At 44.6% G+C, this 20,143-nt stretch overlaps 6 non-coding genes across 6 annotated transcripts; all 6 read right to left on the bottom strand.

The window, feature by feature from the left end:
* Positions 1 to 3,506: 3,506 nt before the first annotated feature.
* On the bottom strand, positions 3,507 to 3,625 carry LOC148315394 (5S ribosomal RNA). The gene has a single exon (XR_015841112.1). It is a non-coding gene; the product is annotated as a 5S ribosomal RNA (ribosomal RNA).
* An 11,348-nt stretch (positions 3,626 to 14,973) lies between these two features.
* LOC148315393 (5S ribosomal RNA) lies at positions 14,974 to 15,092 on the bottom strand. Its single transcript, XR_015841137.1, has one exon. It is a non-coding gene; the product is annotated as a 5S ribosomal RNA (ribosomal RNA).
* Positions 15,093 to 16,084: 992 nt separating this feature from the next.
* Positions 16,085 to 16,203, bottom strand: LOC148315392 (5S ribosomal RNA). Its single transcript, XR_015841078.1, has one exon. It is a non-coding gene; the product is annotated as a 5S ribosomal RNA (ribosomal RNA).
* Positions 16,204 to 17,195: 992 nt separating this feature from the next.
* LOC148315391 (5S ribosomal RNA) lies at positions 17,196 to 17,314 on the bottom strand. The gene has a single exon (XR_015841005.1). It is a non-coding gene; the product is annotated as a 5S ribosomal RNA (ribosomal RNA).
* A 1,137-nt stretch (positions 17,315 to 18,451) lies between these two features.
* Positions 18,452 to 18,570, bottom strand: LOC148315390 (5S ribosomal RNA). Its single transcript, XR_015841003.1, has one exon. It is a non-coding gene; the product is annotated as a 5S ribosomal RNA (ribosomal RNA).
* A 992-nt stretch (positions 18,571 to 19,562) lies between these two features.
* LOC148315389 (5S ribosomal RNA) lies at positions 19,563 to 19,681 on the bottom strand. The gene has a single exon (XR_015841002.1). It is a non-coding gene; the product is annotated as a 5S ribosomal RNA (ribosomal RNA).
* Positions 19,682 to 20,143: the final 462 nt, after the last annotated feature.

Below are 20,143 nucleotides of genomic sequence, written 5' to 3'. Positions count from 1 at the left end.
TCGATGGCTAAGTGTGAGTTGATGGCGCAGATGCTGAGGGAGAAAGATGTACAAGTGTTGGCACTGCAGGAAACTCATCTGACTAAAGAATCGCCCCCATCGAGATACAGTATATCCAGCTTCATACCCATCACGAGAATAGATCATCAACAGTACGGAACCATGATATATGTACATGAAGACATCCCTGCCATAGACAGAGGATCCTCTATGGACGAACACAATATACACAGGTCAGAGATTGAGGTGCTGGGTACAACAGTGGTCAACATATACAAGCCTCCAAATACAAGCTGGCCAATTAGTGTCCTCCCACAATACCAACATCAATCTATAATATTAGGAGACTTCAATAGCCACCACACATCGTGGGGATACACAGAGCCCGACCCAGCTGGAATCCAGCTCAGCAACTGGGCAGAAATAAATAATCTCCACCTCCTTTACCATCCAAATGAACCAGGCACCTTCCACTCAGCACGGTGGCAGAGGGAATACACACCTGACCTGACCTTCGTTACGAGGGACACAGATGGCATATCAATGCCAGCACATCGAAGAGTGCTGGGTAACTTCCCAAGGTCCCAGCACCGACCAATATTGATAAAAACAGGAATCAACATACCAGTCACACAATCTCTACCCCTGCCAAGATGGAACTTTAGAAAGGCAAACTGGCAGGGTTTCGCAGAGCAAGTGGATAAGACATGCAAGCGAATCCCAGCAAAACAGGAGAATATAATTAGGTTCAATAAACTCATTCAGAGCAGTGCAAAAAAGCACATACCCCGGGGAGTCCGTAAAAGATATATACCATGCTGGACACCAGAATGTGAGGAAATATTAAAATCCTATGAGGAAACCCAGAATCCAGATACTGGAGAGAAATTGCTGGAGAGACTGCAGGAGGAGAGACAGAGAAGATGGAAACGGTAGAGAGCATGCATTTCACAAGATCCAGTAGACATGCATGGAAACTGATTAAAAAACTGGACGGGGTGGAAAAAAGAGCAAACAGTCTAACGTAGTGAGCCCTGATAGTGTTGCAATTAATATAAGAGGAAGAGGAGCTCACACCCCTGACTACAAGTTCGAAACCACCATAAAGAAAAGGTACCAGCAGCTAATCAGAGACATGCCAGAAGAAGACGGGTTCTCCCACCCAGTGAGCGAAGAGGAGGTGAAAGCAGCACTCAGAGCAACGAAGTCAGGCAAGGCAGCAGGAGTTGATGGGATCTACCCAGATATGTTGAAACACCTGGGTCCAGCTGCGATTAAATGGATGGCATCTGCTATCACTGATGCAATAAACATGGGTAGATACTGCCATCTCTGGAAAAGAGCTAGGGTCATAGCCATCTTAAAACCGGGGAAATCACCAGAAGACCCAAATAACTACAGACCAATATCCCTGCTATGCAGTATGTATAAGATAATGGAGAGGATAATCCTAACCAGAATAACACCAACCCTGGAGCTGAATATTCCTTGCCAGCAGGCAGGATTTAGAAAGCACAGAAGCACCACAGAACAGGTACTGGCTCTAACAACATTCATAGAGGCAGGATACCAAAGAAAACTAAAAAGTGGTGCTATATTTGTAGATCTCTCGGCTGCATATGATACAGTGTGGAGAGAAGGACTCCTGTATAAGGTAGCCAACATCATCAAAAGTAAAGCTATAGCCAATATAATTGCATCTATGACTGCAAAGAGGCACTTCAGAGTGTGCCTGGGGGACCAAACAAGCCGAGAATTTAGCATTAAAAATGGAGTCCCACAGGGATCTGTAATTTCACCAGCACTATTCAATGTTTACATATCAGACCTACCAGATACAGAATCCTGGAAATTCGGTTATGCGGATGACTGGGCATTGGTAACCCAAGACAGGGATTTTGGTACAATCGAGAGAACATTATCGCTGGACATAGCGTTGCTCTCAAATTACTTTAAAAGATGGTACCTAAGAATGAACAGAACCAAGACAGTGGTAACAACATTCCATCTAACCAACCAGCAAGCTAATTACAAGCTAAGGGTGGAAATAGAGGGGGAAAACCTGCCGGTGGATTGTGAACCAAAATATCTAGGGGTAACTCTAGACAGAACTCTCACCTACAGGAAACACCTAGAAAATACAGCCCAGAAGCTGAAATCAAGAGTGGCACTAATCCGTAAACTTACGGGAACAGGTTGGGGTGCCAACCAAAACGTTCTACGGACGTCAGTCATGGCACTGTGCTACAGCGTGGCTGAATATTGCAGCCCAGTATGGGGCCGGTGTGCACATACATCCAAAGTTGATGTCCAGCTGAATGAAGCAATGAGACTGATATCGGGCGCCATACGTTCTACTCCTATAAACTGGCTTCCAATAATGTAAAACATTGAACCTCCAGCAGTAAGAAGAGAGCAGGCAACACAGATCATGCAACAAAATATATTGGCACTCCCGGAGGAGGCTCCCCTGTGTCGGGCCCTAGCACACAACCCAGGAGGGCACCGCCTGAGATCCAGAAGACCCTTCAGCCAACAACGGGAATCAGAGCACACGTCAGCAGATAGGTGGCGCGACCTATGGAGAGGAAATGTACCTGTTGGAGGCGAGAGAATTGGAGACCCCACTGAGAAGCTCCCAGGCTACAATGGAACCAGCAGGAGAGAGTGGACATCCTACAACAGGATCCTTTGCAAACAAGGACGTACAGCCCAAAATTTGCAAAGATGGGGGACAGTGGCTACGCAAGCATGCCCCTGGTGTAACCATGAGTGTCAAAATATGGACCATCTGATTATAGACTGCCCTTATACATCGATAGAGGGAGGGTATGATACGGTATTCCAGTGTGGAGATGAATTCAAGGCATGGCTTTCAGGGATGAGACAGGAGGTGTGAAAACCACACGAAACTACTACATACACCAATAACTTGGGGGGGCGTTCACTGCTATCCACCCATGGTCATGTACCATTTATTTGACATTATTTAAATTAAATTGGAATAAATGGAAGAATAAAGTGGAACTAATAAAATAATAACCAATGATATAACCAGTGAAGCTAAAAAAAATGAATGAAGCTTCTCCACACCTGCTAATTGCCACATTAACTATACTTCCCTTTATTGCATTCAGTAAACGCCATTTTTTAAAATTGATTCATTAACTTTTTATTTAGTAAACACTCACTGCACCAACCCAACCGGACTGCATCGGGTCATATGTCTGCTACACCTGTAGACTCCGAGGGTACCCTTTTGGTCTTAATGTGTGGCTCCGGAGCCACAGTCAAGTCTCCAGACACGCATTTGCAAATTGCCACACGCATTTGCGAGTCGTCCACGGCGAGACTGTAGCAACACCCAAAGGCAGGGGACGCTGAATGTTGGCAATTTGTGCTCTCAGCCTGTCAGGCGAATATGTGGAAATTTATAAAAAAGCAGCTCGCATACTTGCTTACATTTGTCAAAGTTTTTTTTATTCATTAATTTTTTGCGGTGCAAAAGCTTACAGCACCTGGTATTCCCAGGCGGTCTCCCATCCAAGTACTAACCAGGCCCGACCCTGCTTAGCTTCCGAGATCGGACGAGATCGGGCGTTCTCAGGGTAGTATGGCCGTATGCGAGAATTCCTTTCAAAATTTTGCATTTTATACATGTTGTCTTTATTGTGGCAAATACTTCAATCCAAAAATACGTAACAAGAATCTGAAACTATAACCACAGTCACAAATGTGTCACAACAATCCACAATGCATGATTGAAGTCACAGATATATGACAAATATCAGCAAATGTGTACAATGATTTGTTGGCACATACACATGGTTAAATGCGGACAAAAATCCGTAGATGGGCGACCTGTAAAAACGGGACCTTTTCTTACAGGTGACGTTTGCTACAGTCCTGCCGCGGACGACTCGCAAATGCGTGTGCTGATTTGCAAATGCGTGTCAGGAGACTTGTGTGGGGCTCCGTAGCTACACATTCGGACCACATGGGGGCACTAATATTATACCAGCCCCGTACCACCAATATATACACCAAGCCTCCACGACCGGGATTCCCACGTTGTCGTCGTGTGGAGGCTTGAGCGGCTCCCTGGAGTGCAGCCAGCATTCTGGGGGCCTGACTAAGAGGAATCCCACCCTGGTGGTCGAACCAAGCGTTAAAAACTTGCTCTCGACTACACACCTCAAAAATGGAAATGGAAGCTCAAAGAAGGAATATTCATACTGGATCGGCCGTCGCCCAGGATAACCAGGTCCGCGTTGGTGCAGTAGAGAGTCCTGCAACTTCGAAAAATACGCGAGACTCAGTTAATGATGACCTAAATGACAATGTAGTGACAGTAGGAGGAGGACTGAGGATAATCTCATTGAATGTGGAGGGTATATCGATGGCTAAGTGTGAGTTGATGGCGCAGATGCTGAGGGAGAAAGATGTACAAGTGTTGGCACTGCAGGAAACTCATCTGACTAAAGAATCGCCCCCATCGAGATACAGTATATCCAGCTTCATACCCATCACGAGAATAGATCATCAACAGTACGGAACCATGATATATGTACATGAAGACATCCCTGCCATAGACAGAGGATCCTCTATGGACGAACACAATATACACAGGTCAGAGATTGAGGTGCTGGGTACAACAGTGGTCAACATATACAAGCCTCCAAATACAAGCTGGCCAATTAGTGTCCTCCCACAATACCAACATCAATCTATAATATTAGGAGACTTCAATAGCCACCACACATCGTGGGGATACACAGAGCCCGACCCAGCTGGAATCCAGCTCAGCAACTGGGCAGAAATAAATAATCTCCACCTCCTTTACCATCCAAATGAACCAGGCACCTTCCACTCAGCACGATGGCAGAGGGAATACACACCTGACCTGACCTTCGTTACGAGGGACACAGATGGTATATCAATGCCAGCACATCGAAGAGTGCTGGGTAACTTCCCAAGGTCCCAGCACCGACCAATATTGATAAAAACAGGAATCAACATACCAGTCACACAATCTCTACCCCTGCCAAGATGGAACTTTAGAAAGGCAAACTGGCAGGGTTTCGCAGAGCAAGTGGATAAGACATGCAAGCGAATCCCAGCAAAACAGGAGAATATAATTAGGTTCAATAAACTCATTCAGAGCAGTGCAAAAAAGCACATACCCCGGGGAGTCCGTAAAAGATATATACCATGCTGGACACCAGAATGTGAGGAAATATTAAAATCCTATGAGGAAACCCAGAATCCAGATACTGGAGAGAAATTGCTGGAGAGACTGCAGGAGGAGAGACAGAGAAGATGGAAACGGTAGAGAGCATGGATTTCACAAGATCCAGTAGACATGCATGGAAACTGATTAAAAAACTGGACGGGGGTGGAAAAAAGAGCAAACAGTCTAACGTAGTGAGCCCTGATAGTGTTGCAATTAATATAAGAGGAAGAGGAGCTCACACCCCTGACTACAAGTTCGAAACCACCATAAAGAAAAGGTACCAGCAGCTAATCAGAGACATGCCAGAAGAAGACGGGTTCTCCCACCCAGTGAGCGAAGAGGAGGTGAAAGCAGCACTCAGAGCAACGAAGTCAGGCAAGGCAGCAGGAGTTGATGGGATCTACCCAGATATGTTGAAACACCTGGGTCCAGCTGCGATTAAATGGATGGCATCTGCTATCACTGATGCAATAAACATGGGTAGATACTGCCATCTCTGGAAAAGAGCTAGGGTCATAGCCATCTTAAAACCGGGGAAATCACCAGAAGACCCAAATAACTACAGACCAATATCCCTGCTATGCAGTATGTATAAGATAATGGAGAGGATAATCCTAACCAGAATAACACCAACCCTGGAGCTGAATATTCCTTGCCAGCAGGCAGGATTTAGAAAGCACAGAAGCACCACAGAACAGGTACTGGCTCTAACAACATTCATAGAGGCAGGATACCAAAGAAAACTAAAAAGTGGTGCTATATTTGTAGATCTCTCGGCTGCATATGATACAGTGTGGAGAGAAGGACTCCTGTATAAGGTAGCCAACATCATCAAAAGTAAAGCTATAGCCAATATAATTGCATCTATGACTGCAAAGAGGCACTTCAGAGTGTGCCTGGGGGACCAAACAAGCCGAGAATTTAGCATTAAAAATGGAGTCCCACAGGGATCTGTAATTTCACCAGCACTATTCAATGTTTACATATCAGACCTACCAGATACAGAATCCTGGAAATTCGGTTATGCGGATGACTGGGCATTGGTAACCCAAGACAGGGATTTTGGTACAATCGAGAGAACATTATCGCTGGACATAGCGTTGCTCTCAAATTACTTTAAAAGATGGTACCTAAGAATGAACAGAACCAAGACAGTGGTAACAACATTCCATCTAACCAACCAGCAAGCTAATTACAAGCTAAGGGTGGAAATAGAGGGGGAAAACCTGCCGGTGGATTGTGAACCAAAATATCTAGGGGTAACTCTAGACAGAACACTCACCTACAGGAAACACCTAGAAAATACAGCCCAGAAGCTGAAATCAAGAGTGGCACTAATCCGTAAACTTACGGGAACAGGTTGGGGTGCCAACCAAAACGTTCTACGGACGTCAGTCATGGCACTGTGCTACAGCGTGGCTGAATATTGCAGCCCAGTATGGGGCCGGTGTGCACATACATCCAAAGTTGATGTCCAGCTGAATGAAGCAATGAGACTGATATCGGGCGCCATACGTTCTACTCCTATAAACTGGCTTCCAACAATGTGCAACATTGAACCTCCAGCAGTAAGAAGAGAGCAGGCAACACAGATCATGCAACAAAATATATTGGCTCCCCTGTGTCGGGCCCTAGCACACAACCCAGGAGGGCACCGCCTGAGATCCAGAAGACCCTTCAGCCAAGAACGGGAATCAGAGCACACGTCAGCAGATAGGTGGCGCGACCTATGGAGAGGAAATGTACCTGTTGGAGGCGAGAGAATTGGAGACCCCACTGAGAAGCTCCCAGGCTACAATGGAACCAGCAGGAGAGAGTGGACATCCTACAACAGGATCCTTTGCAAACAAGGACGTACAGCCCAAAATTTGCAAAGATGGGGGACAGTGGCTACGCAAGCATGCCCCTGGTGTAACCATGAGTGTCAAAATATGGACCATCTGATTATAGACTGCCCTTATACATCGATAGAGGGAGGGTATGATACGGTATTCCAGTGTGGAGATGAATTCAAGGCATGGCTTTCAGGGATGAGACAGGAGGTGTGAAAACCACACGAAACTACTACATACACCAATAACTTGGGGGGGCGTTCACTGCTATCCACCCATGGTCATGTACCATTTATTTGACATTATTTAAATTAAATTGGAATAAATGGAAGAATAAAGTGGAACTAATAAAATAAGAACCAATGATATAACCAGTGAAGCTAAAAAAAAATGAATGAAGCTTCTCCACACCTGCTAATTGCCACATTAACTATACTTCCCTTTATTGCATTCAGTAATGGTACTGAATTCCATTGCACTGTCTTCTTTATTTATCTAATTTATATATTTGTCTGTATTATTGTTGTATTGCACTGGAGAGGGGAGCCCTCTAATCTCGTTGCACACTTGAGTACAATGACAATAAAGGGATTTCTATTCTAAACACCATTTTTTAAAATTGATTCATTAACTTTTTATTTAGTAAACACTCACTGCACCAACCCAACCGGACTGCATCGGGTCATCTGTCTGCTACACCTGTAGACTACGAGAGTCCCCTTTTGGTCTTAATGTGGAGCTCCGGAGCCACAGTCAAGTCTCCAGACACGCATTTGCAAATTGCCACACGCATTTGCGAGTCGTCCACGGCGAGACTGTAGCAACACCCAAAGGCAGGGGACGCTGAATGTTGGCAATTTGTGCTCTCAGCCTGTCAGGGGAATATGTGGAAATTTATAAAAAAGCAGCTCGCATACTTGCTTACATTTGTCAAAAGTTTTTTTTATTTTTGCGGTGCAAAAGCTTACAGCACCTGGTATTCCCAGGCGGTCTCCCATCCAAGTACTAACCAGGCCCGACCCTGCTTAGCTTCCGAGATCGGGCGTTCTTTTTTTTTTTTTTTTTTTTTTTTTTTACATTTGTTAGAGTTTTTTTAATTTATTTTTTTTTGCGGTGCAAAAGCTTACAGCACCTGGTATTCCCAGGCGGTCTCCCATCCAAGTACTAACCAGGCCCGACCCGGCTTCGCTTCCGAGATCGGACGAGATCGGGGGTTCTTTTTTTTTTTTTTTTTATTATTGTAATAAAAACATCTGTACAAATAGAGGTTTGACTCAAGATCCAAACATTCGTGAACAAACATCAGTAGGGATGTCCAACGATAGACAGTCGTAACCAAGGATGCATTTTAAAAATGAAAGTCCAGACTGTTGTCAGCAGAGAAAGTTACTAGTCCGTTGTTTACTGCCAAGTCGTCTTCAAAACGTTGGGGTCGATGTTCCTGAAGATGGGTGAGATGGGAGATGACCAACGATTTGAAGATGGACCAGTGATCGCCTTTCCTTTTTTCATGCAGGTGGATGTTTCTTGTGATGACGATGGAATGACGTGCTATGGCCAAGAGCAGCTTGAGGGCTTTGACATTTAGGCCTTTCCATGGTGAAGGGATGATACCGAACAGGAGAAGCCAGGAATTCTGGTCACCGCCACCACCGACTACCGGCGAGGGGAGTTTCACCCCCAGCCTCCTGGCAATGAGATCTTCCAGTCTGGATCTGAAATGTCGCACGACTCGGCATTGGAGAATGAGATGGTGAAAATCCTCCGGTTCCTCTCCGCACACTGGACATGTCCTGTCATAGGCACTTGGTAGAAAAGCATGCAGCGTTGTACATGGAAAGATTATCCTGTGTCTTATTTTAAAATCAGTGTTACTTACCTTGGGTGGAGTACACCAGTTAAACATGTCAGCCCAGATGGACGAGGGAGCCAGGGTGGGGTATGCCTGACGCCACGCGTTTTCTGCTGTTGGCTTTTTCAGTATTTTGGTTAGCAACACATGATAGAGTAGTTTTGTTGTGCACTCTGCCAGTCTAGTCGGTCGAGCCCCAAAGGTCAGCACATAATTTAACTCTGACTCAGTGGTGGTGTCTTCACTCTGTGACATCCGCCCCAGAAGGTGCCCCCAGTGGCAATCCACGGAGTCTCTGATTTTTCCCACTGAGCGCAACACAGTGGCCCTCCGAAAGGGAACTTTGTGGAAGCGAAACAAGGTGCGAATGCGTTCAATGTTAAAATTCCCTTTCTGGTCTAATAAATCACCCATTGTTCTGATGTGTGCACTTTCTAAAACCCCACTTAACATCCTTTCCCCACTCCCTGGCTCACCGCCCAGGAGATCGGGGTTGAACCTAAGTGGAATGTTCTGCAGTTGATGGAGTGACATTGGCTCTGTCCTAACCCATGGCCGCAATGCCCACCACGCTTCTAAGATTTCTTTTTCGAAGGGGTCCAGAGGGGGGAACATCGTGCGAGGCAACATCTGGCAGAGATTGAAGACGCCGTAGCGGCCTAGACCCTCTAAAATTGGCAGAAGAAAATCCTTCCAGGGAGCTGAGAAGGCAGGATTTAAAAACTTTCTGAGCAGCTTCAAGCGTAGTGCAGCCTTTTTTGTGCCAATGTCTGTCAAATTTAAGCCACCTGCTTGGACATCACCGATCAAGGTATAGTGCCCAATGAAACCTCTTTCCCTCTTCCACATGAAATAATTAAAAGTTAAATTTAATCTATTTAAAACATTCGCGGACATGTGAGTGACAGTCAGTGAGTGAATTAATTTTGAAATACACAGGTTATTGATGACCAATATTTTCCCTTTCAGAGTTAAATTCCTGAATTTCCACATATCTAAAGTGGATTTTACTTGTGGTAAAACTGTTTCCCATTGCTGTTCATCACAACGAGAAGTGTTCTCCCCAATCCAAACACCAAGGATTTTTTGGCTGAGTGTGGCCTCTTTAAAACCCCAGGTCTTTGGCACAGCGCTGGTGGTTCCAAAAACGGCCATGGTGGACTTATCAAAATTGACTTTTGCACCCGAGGCTTGGCAGAAAATGTTGAGCTCGTTGAGAGCTACACTTAGACTCCCCACGTCTCTGACAAACAGGTTTGTATCGTCCGCATACTGTAGAATCTTAACTTCACGTCCACTTGGTGTCCAAATGCCTTTTATGCTGTTATTTTGTTTAAGGAGGGCCGCAAGTGGTTCTACAACAAGGCTAAAGAGTAGTGAGGACAGGGGGCACCCCTGTCTCACTGACCTTCCCAATTTAACAGGTCCTGTCAGTAGTCCGTTCACTTTGATTTTACTGGCTGCGTTTGCATACAGACGTTTTATCCAATTGGTAAAGGAAGACCCAAATCCAAATTTGTCAAGCACCTTCCATAAAAAAGAGTGCTCCACCCTATCAAAGGCTTTTTCGAAATCGAGGCTGACATGAATTCCGCACGAGGCAGCCATGTGTTTAGTTAAATACTTTATACTTAAAATAGTGTCTGAAATATCCCTTGTCGGAATGCTATATGACTGCGTTTCGGAGATGATGGTACCTATTACTTTTTTGAGACGAGCTGCTAAAACTTTGGCTAAGATTTTATAGTCAGTGTTCAAAAGACTAATCGGTCTATAGTTGCTCAATTGTTCAGACGCACCTTTCTTGTGTATTAACGTAACGGTACCTTCGCAAAATGATGAAGGGACCAGATCTTTTTTTTCCATGTGATGAAACAAATTGAGCAAGATAGGTGACAGCTTTTTCATAAAAGCCTTAAAGAACTCAGCCGTTAGACCATCGCAACCTGGGCTTTTTTTATTATTTAGATCTTGGATTGCCTTTGTGATTTCGAATTCGGACATTGAGTTGTCGCACATGTCTTTATCGTCCACACTCAGTACACGGTTTAAGGCGGCTATGGCCTCGGTGGCATGATCTGTCAACGGTTGTCGGAATTTGAAGAGATCAGTATAGAAAAATTCGACCTCTTCTAAAATGTCATCAATGTCCGTGACCATCGCGTGAGATTTGTGAGACCACAATTTAGATATATATGCTTTTCCTTGTTTATTTTTTTCCAGTCCCAAAAAGTACGCTGTTGATCGCTCGCCCTCTACAGCATTTTGAGCTTTGGCCCTCAGGGCTGCCCCTCTACACTTGTTTGCTTCAAGCAGCTCGAGTTTATGTTGCAGCGAGAAAAATAACGGGTCCACAGGCCCACGTGTTATCGCCGCAGATAGAGTTATTTTCAGCAATTGGTCTCTCACAGTGTTCTCCTCTAATTTTTCCACCCAAGACTTAGCTCTACAATGATTAATTGACAATTTTTTTAAACGTAGTTTGACACTTTCCCACCAGTCTGTGATCCTGTCTACATACTTAGACTCCTCCTTTATCCCATCAAGAAAATAGTTTACTTTTGAAATAAAGCTCTCATCTTCTAGAAGCGAATTATTGAAGACCCAGAGACCACCGGTCCGCCTGCTTTTGTATAGACATAGATCAAACGACAGTAGCGCGTGATCACTCTGTCCAGACCATGTGTACTTGGGATTGTCCAGTCTCTGCGCAAGGGAAGCAGACGCTAAGCACAAGTCAATGCGCGATTGTTTAAGCGTGCCCAGTACTATTTGTTTGCGCGAGAAAGCCCTCCCCCTGAGGTTTAGGGTTCTCCAGATTTCTAACATATTGTTGTTGTTGATCAAGTTCAGTAGACAATTTCTGCTGACATCATTTTTGTAGGTGTTGTTGACACTAATGTCCAATTTACTCAGGGCGACATTGAAGTCGCCAGTCATAATTGTTCTATTGTTGACAAAGGAAAACACATGTAAGAAAAAGTCTCGTCTTTTTAGCTCCAGGTTTGGTGCATGGAGGTTGATGAGTCGGAGAGGCAATGAGCCATTAAAGTCTACCACTATAAATCTGCCCCCCGGATCAGCATGCACCAGGTTGGGGTGGCCCAGTGCACAGGTCCTAGACAGGATTGCTACGCCACAAGACCTGGGGGAGCCGAGGGCTACATGTACAGAGCCACGTACCATGCGACGAATCTTGTCAACATGCTCTTGGCTCCACCAGGTCTCTTGCAGACAAAGAACATCCCACTTTGTGTTATGTAAAATGTTGTCAATTTTGAGGTTGCTCCGCAGCCCGCAGGCATTAGCTGACACAAGGAGAACAGTCATTATAAAGATAGGAGGGGAAGAGGCTTATCACTTAGACTTCTTCGATCTTCCTTTTCTCAAGCCTTCAGATTGCCTCTTTTTGGGTTCCGCTGTGCTGTGTTCCATTTTGTCATCAGACAATTTACAACTGTCATGACACTTGTCGACCGGTAAGGGGGCTTCTGCCATGTGGCATTGCGGCATCATTTGGGGCAATGATGAGCCTTCAGGCTGACCAACATTCCTCCCCACCGCAGATATCTCGCTCTCTCCCGTATCGCCGGTGCACGAGGCATTTAGGGAGGTCGGCAGGGAAAAATTGATACTGCTGATCCTTTCTGGATGTTGTTTCTTCCCCGGCCTAGGGATACAACTTTCCATAGTTGTCCCCCCCCTCTCAGGGGCAGAGAGTGGAATCTGCCCAACACTCACCCCCTTCAAAGGTTCGGCCCCGGTCGACATGGGATCAGGGGTAGGGCGATGCGCACCCCCCCCGCCTCGTTCGTGAGTAGAGCTAGGATTTTGACCTATAACTCCCTCCACTACAGGCACCCTTGTCCCACACAGCACTGTATCAGAGCTCATCTCACTATTCTCAAACAGGTGAGCTTTTGAAAGGTTTGTTTCTGGCAGGCGGACAACCGGCTTTGCGATAGTGGGACTGTCTTCCATTTCTATCGGTGCGGCCACAGAAATATCCTCGCCACAAACACAAAGGACAGGGTATTGTCTGCACACACCACAACGACGAAGGTGAGTCTCATTACATTCTCTGGCATAATGCCCCTGCTTGCCACATTTCCGGCACAAGAATTCCGGACAATCCCTGTACACATGTTCCGGGGACAGGCAACCTCGACACACTTTGACCTGTCGATCATGGATCACCCTGAAATATTCAGGCCCTGAGGCAGTGATGAAGCGAGCAGAATATGGTAAAGATTTTACAGTGTCGGTAAATCTTACTTTAACAAAGCGGGTCCCGTCAGCTACATCGGTGCCCGGCCACATTTTCCTCCGTACATTGGAGGTCGCCGATACGCCCCAGGACTGAAGTTTATCATATATTTCGGAGTCTTCAATATATGCCGGCAGGTGTAGAAAGGATACGACCATTTCGTCGGTTGTTATCTCCCGACCATGTATCCGCGCCGCGCCCATCCGGAAGCCATCAAGTAGCTTCTTCTTCGCTTGAATAGAGCTAACTGTTATTTCAAATTTGTCAGAGGAAATCCTCCGACAGGCCTTAATCTGCCCACACACTTCCTTAATTCCCCTAATTAACCATAAAGGAGTGATCTCATCACCATTGTCTATGTCCAGAAATACCGTGAGGTCTTTATCAAAAATTATGCTCTCAGTCACAACATTGCTCACCATTCCATCGCTGTTCAAACCTTGTCTCTTGGTCGCCGCCAGCATGCCATCAGGCACTCGATTCAATGACTGCTCCATGGTTTGTCCTAATGAGTCCATTGAACCTGGATCCGGGAGAAAGAAGGGGGGGGATGGGGAGAAGAAACAAAAGAAACCCCCCTCCACAGCACGGAGGCTGGGAGGAGAAAAAAAAACTAAACAAAAACTCCCAAAAATTCAGAAAAGATTAACCAAGATTTGCCACAAAAAAAGACATAAGCCAGGAGCATAGAGCTCTGACTGTCACCTCTGCACACTCACGCAGAGTGACAATCAGGCACACCTGCAATCACTCAACCAACCACACCTGGGCGTTCTCAGGGTAGTATGGCCGTAAGCGAGAATTCCTTTCAAAATTTTGAATTTTATACATGTTGTCTTTATTGTGGCAAATACTTCAATCCAAAAATACGTAACAAGAATCTGAAACTATAACCACAGTCACAAATGTGTCACAACAATCTACAATGCATGATTGAAGTCACAGATATATGACAAATATCAGCAAATGTGTACAATGATTTGTTGGCACATACACATGGTTAAATGCAGACAAAAATCCGTGGATGGGCGACCTGTAAAAACGGGACCTTTTCTTCCAGGTGACGTTTGCTACAGTCCTGCCGCGGACGACTCGCAAATGCGTGTGCTGATTTGCAAATGCGTGTCAGGAGACTTGTGTGTGGCTCCGTAGCTACACATTCGGACCACATGGGGGCACTAATATTATACCAGCCCCGTACCACCAATATATACACCAATAACTTGGGGGGGCGTTCACTGCTATCCACCCATGGTCATGTACCATTTATTTGACATTATTTAAATTAAATTGGAATAAATGGAAGAATAAAGTGGAACTAATAAAATAAGAACCAATGATATAACCAGTGAAGCTAAAAAAAATGAATGAAGCTTCTCCACACCTGCTAATTGCCACATTAACTATACTTCCCTTTATTGCATTCAGTAAACACCATTTTTTAAAATTGATTCATTAACTTTTTATTTAGTAAACACTCACTGCACCAACCCAACCGGACTGCATCGGGTCATCTGTCTGCTACACCTGTAGACTACGAGAGTCCCCTTTTGGTCTTAATGTGGAGCTCCGGAGCCACACTCAAGTCTCCAGACACGCATTTGCAAATTGCCACACGCATTTGCGAGTCGTCCACGGCGAGACTGTAGCAACACCCAAAGGCAGGGGACGCTGAATGTTGGCATTTTGTGCTCTCAGCCTGTCAGGCGAATATGTGGAAATTTATAAAAAAGCAGCTCGCATACTTGCTTACATTTGTCAAAAGTTTTTTTTATTTTTGCGGTGCAAAAGCTTACAGCACCTGGTATTCCCAGGCGGTCTCCCATCCAAGTACTAACCAGGCCCGACCCTGCTTAGCTTCCGAGATCGGACGAGATCGGGCGTTCTCAGGGTAGTATGGCAGTAAGCGAGAATTCCTTTCAAAATTTTGCATTTTATACATGTTGTCTTTATTGTGGCAAATACTTCAATCCAAAAATACGTAACAAGAATCTGAAACTATAACCACAGTCACAAATGTGTCACAACAATCTACAATGCATGATTGAAGTCACAGGTATATGACAAATATCAGCAAATGTGTACAATGATTTGTTGGCACATACACATGGTTAAATGCGGACAAAAATCCGTGGATGGGCGACCTGTAAAAACGGGACCTTTTCTTACAGGTGACGTTTGCTACAGTCCTGCCGCGGACGACTCGCAAATGCGTGTGCTGATTTGCAAATGCGTGTCAGGAGACTTGTGTGTGGCTCCGTAGCTACACATTCGGACCACATGGGGGCACTAATATTATACCAGCCCCGTACCACCAATATATACACCAATAACTTGGGGGGGCGTTCACTGCTATCCACCCATGGTCATGTACCATTTATTTGACATTATTTAAATTAAATTGGAATAAATGGAAGAATAAAGTGGAACTAATAAAATAAGAACCAATGATATAACCAGTGAAGCTAAAAAAAATGAATGAAGCTTCTCCACACCTGCTAATTGCCACATTAACTATACTTCCCTTTATTGCATTCAGTAAACACCATTTTTTAAAATTGATTCATTAACTTTTTATTTAGTAAACACTCACTGCACCAACCCAACCGGACTGCATCGGGTCATCTGTCTGCTACACCTGTAGACTACGAGAGTCCCCTTTTGGTCTTAATGTGGAGCTCTGGAGCCACACTCAAGTCTCCAGACACGCATTTGCAAATTGCCACACGCATTTGCGAGTCGTCCACGGCGAGACTGTAGCAACACCCAAAGGCAGGGGACGCTGAATGTTGGCATTTTGTGCTCTCAGCCTGTCAGGCGAATATGTGGAAATTTATAAAAAAGCAGCTCGCATACTTGCTTACATTTGTCAAAAGTTTTTTTTATTTTTGCGGTGCAAAAGCTTACAGCACCTGGTATTCCCAGGCGGTCTCCCATCCAAGTACTAACCAGGCCCGACCCTGCTTAGCTTCCGAGATCAGACGAGATCGGGCGTTCTCAGGGTAGTATGGCCGTAAGCGAGAATTCCTTTCAAAATTTTGCATTTTATACATGTTGTCTTTATTGTGGCAAATACTTCAATCCAAAAATACGTAACAAGAATCTGAAACTATAACCACAGTCACAAATGTGTCACAACAATCTACAATGCATGATTGATGTCACAGATATATGACAAATATCAGCAAATGTGTACAATGATTTGTTGGCACATACACATGGTTAAATGCGGACAAAAATCCGTGGATGGGCGACCTGTAAAAACGGGACCTTTTCTTACAGGTGACGTTTGCTACAGTCCTGCCGCGGACGACTCGCAAATGCGTGTGCTGATTTGCAAATGCGTGTCAGGAGACTTGTGTGTGGCTCCGTAGCTACACATTCGGACCACATGGGGGCACTAATATTATACCAGCCCCGTACCACCAATATATACACCAATAACTTGGGGGGGCGTTCACTGCTATCCACCCATGGTCATGTACCATTTATTTGACATTATTTAAATTAAATTGGAATAAATGGAAGAATAAAGTGGAACTAATAAAATAAGAACCAATGATATAACCAGTGAAGCTAAAAAAAATGAATGAAGCTTCTCCACACCTGCTAATTGCCACATTAACTATACTTCCCTTTATTGCATTCAGTAAACACCATTTTTTAAAATTGATTCATTAACTTTTTATTTAGTAAACACTCACTGCACCAACCCAACCGGACTGCATCGGGTCATCTGTCTGCTACACCTGTAGACTACGAGAGTCCCCTTTTGGTCTTAATGTGGAGCTCCGGAGCCACACTCAAGTCTCCAGACACGCATTTGCAAATTGCCACACGCATTTGCGAGTCGTCCACAGCGAGACTGTAGCAACACCCAAAGGCAGGGGACGCTGAATGTTGGCATTTTGTGCTCTCAGCCTGTCAGGCGAATATGTGGAAATTTATAAAAAAGCAGCTCGCATACTTGCTTACATTTGTCAAAAGTTTTTTTTATTTTTGCGGTGCAATAGCTTACAGCACCTGGTATTCCCAGGCGGTCTCCCATCCAAGTACTAACCAGGCCCGACCCTGCTTAGCTTCCGAGATCGGACGAGATCGGGCGTTCTCAGGGTAGTATGGCCGTAAGCGAGAATTCCTTTCAAAATTTTGCATTTTATACATGTTGTCTTTATTGTGGCAAATACTTCAATCCAAAAATACGTAACAAGAATCTGAAACTATAACCACAGTCACAAATGTGTCACAACAATCTACAATGCATGATTGAAGTCACAGATATATGACAAATATCAGCAAATGTGTACAATGATTTGTTGGCACATACACATGGTTAAATGCGGACAAAAATCCGTGGATGGGCGACCTGTAAAAACGGGACCTTTTCTTACAGGTGACGTTTGCTACAGTCCTGCCGCGGACGACTCGCAAATGCGTGTGCTGATTTGCAAATGCGTGTCAGGAGACTTGTGTGTGGCTCCGTAGCTACACATTCGGACCACATGGGGGCACTAATATTATACCAGCCCCGTACCACCAATATATACACCAATAACTTGGGGGGGCGTTCACTGCTATCCACCCATGGTCATGTACCATTTATTTGACATTATTTAAATTAAATTGGAATAAATGGAAGAATAAAGTGGAACTAATAAAATAAGAACCAATGATATAACCAGTGAAGCTAAAAAAAATGAATGAAGCTTCTCCACACCTGCTAATTGCCACGTTAACTATACTTCCCTTTATTGCATTCAGTAATGGTACTGAATTCCATTGCACTGTCTTCTTTATTTATCTAATTTATATATTTGTCTGTATTATTGTTGTATTGCACTGGAGAGGGGAGCCCTCTAATCTCGTTGCACACTTGAGTACAATGACAATAAAGGGATTTCTATTCTAAACACCATTTTTTAAAATTGATTCATTAACTTTTTATTTAGTAAACACTCACTGCACCAACCCAACCGGACTGCATCGGGTCATCTGTCTGCTACACCTGTAGACTACGAGAGTCCCCTTTTGGTCTTAATGTGGAGCTCCGGAGCCACAGTCAAGTCTCCAGACACGCATTTGCAAATTGCCACACGCATTTGCGAGTCGTCCACGGCGAGACTGTAGCAACACCCAAAGGCAGGGGACGCTGAATGTTGGCATTTTGTGCTCTCAGCCTGTCAGGCGAATATGTGGAAATTTATAAAAAAGCAGCTCGCATACTTGCTTACATTTGTCAAAAGTTTTTTTTATTTTTGCGGTGCAAAAGCTTACAGCACCTGGTATTCCCAGGCGGTCTCCCATCCAAGTACTAACCAGGCCCGACCCTGCTTAGCTTCCGAGATCGGACGAGATCGGGCGTTCTCAGGGTAGTATGGCCGTAAGCGAGAATTCCTTTCAAAATTTTGCATTTTATACATGTTGTCTTTATTGTGGCAAATACTTCAATCCAAAAATACGTAACAAGAATCTGAAACTATAACCACAGTCACAAATGTGTCACAACAATCTACAATGCATGATTGAAGTCACAGATATATGACAAATATCAGCAAATGTGTACAATGATTTGTTGGCACATACACATGGTTAAATGCGGACAAAAATCCGTGGATGGGCGACCTGTAAAAACGGGACCTTTTCTTACAGGTGACGTTTGCTACAGTCCTGCCGCGGACGACTCGCAAATGCGTGTGCTGATTTGCAAATGCGTGTCAGGAGACTTGTGTGTGGCTCCGTAGCTACACATTCGGACCACATGGGGGCACTAATATTATACCAGCCCCGTACCACCAATATATACACCAATAACTTGGGGGGGCGTTCACTGCTATCCACCCATGGTCATGTACCATTTATTTGACATTATTTAAATTAAATTGGAATAAATGGAAGAATAAAGTGGAACTAATAAAATAAGAACCAATGATATAACCAGTGAAGCTAAAAAAAATGAATGAAGCTTCTCCACACCTGCTAATTGCCACATTAACTATACTTCCCTTTATTGCATTCAGTAAACACCATTTTTTAAAATTGATTCATTAACTTTTTATTTAGTAAACACTCACTGCACCAACCCAACCGGACTGCATCGGGTCATCTGTCTGCTACACCTGTAGACTACGAGAGTCCCCTTTTGGTCTTAATGTGGAGCTCCGGAGCCACACTCAAGTCTCCAGACACGCATTTGCAAATTGCCACACGCATTTGCGAGTCGTCCACGGCGAGACTGTAGCAACACCCAAAGGCAGGGGACGCTGAATGTTGGCATTTTGTGCTCTCAGCCTGTCAGGCGAATATGTGGAAATTTATAAAAAAGCAGCTCGCATACTTGCTTACATTTGTCAAAAGTTTTTTTTATTTTTGCGGTGCAAAAGCTTACAGCACCTGGTATTCCCAGGCGGTCTCCCATCCAAGTACTAACCAGGCCCGACCCTGCTTAGCTTCCGAGATCGGACGAGATCGGGCGTTCTCAGGGTAGTATGGCCGTAAGCGAGAATTCCTTTCAAAATTTTGCATTTTATACATGTTGTCTTTATTGTGGCAAATACTTCAATCCAAAAATACGTAACAAGAATCTGAAACTATAACCACAGTCACAAATGTGTCACAACAATCTACAATGCATGATTGAAGTCACAGATATATGACAAATATCAGCAAATGTGTACAATGATTTGTTGGCACATACACATGGTTAAATGCGGACAAAAATCCGTGGATGGGCGACCTGTAAAAACGGGACCTTTTCTTACAGGTGACGTTTGCTACAGTCCTGCCGCGGACGACTCGCAAATGCGTGTGCTGATTTGCAAATGCGTGTCAGGAGACTTGTGTGTGGCTCCGTAGCTACACATTCGGACCACATGGGGGCACTAATATTATACCAGCCCCGTACCACCAATATATACACCAATAACTTGGGGGGGCGTTCACTGCTATCCACCCATGGTCAT

Source organism: Idiotropiscis lumnitzeri, unplaced genomic scaffold (assembly GCF_059441095.1).
Source record: "Idiotropiscis lumnitzeri isolate Australia: NSW breed Sydney's pygmy pipehorse unplaced genomic scaffold, RoL_Ilum_1.0 HiC_scaffold_114, whole genome shotgun sequence".
Lineage (NCBI taxonomy): Eukaryota > Metazoa > Chordata > Actinopteri > Syngnathiformes > Syngnathidae > Idiotropiscis > Idiotropiscis lumnitzeri.
This window is presented reverse-complemented; position numbering and strand designations above follow the sequence as displayed.